Below are 249 nucleotides of genomic sequence, written 5' to 3' on the forward strand. Positions count from 1 at the left end.
AATCAGTCCACACAGCTCAAAATAAATTCACAAACACTAAAACTATGGATATTCTATCTATATTTTCAGTTAGTTTTGTAAAAAAGATTGTACAGTTTTAGTTAGTTATTTCATTTTATTAGTTTTTATTTATTTCAGTTAACTAAAATGTTTTTTCCAGTTTCAGTTTTCGTTATTTAGTTAACTATAATAACCCTGAATATTAGTAGTTTTATTGTGATCGCTTTCCATTAGAACATTGGGCCTCAT

The sequence above is a fragment of the Austrofundulus limnaeus genome, unplaced genomic scaffold, assembly GCF_001266775.1.
Source record: "Austrofundulus limnaeus strain Quisiro unplaced genomic scaffold, Austrofundulus_limnaeus-1.0 Scaffold2194, whole genome shotgun sequence".
NCBI lineage: Eukaryota > Metazoa > Chordata > Actinopteri > Cyprinodontiformes > Rivulidae > Austrofundulus > Austrofundulus limnaeus.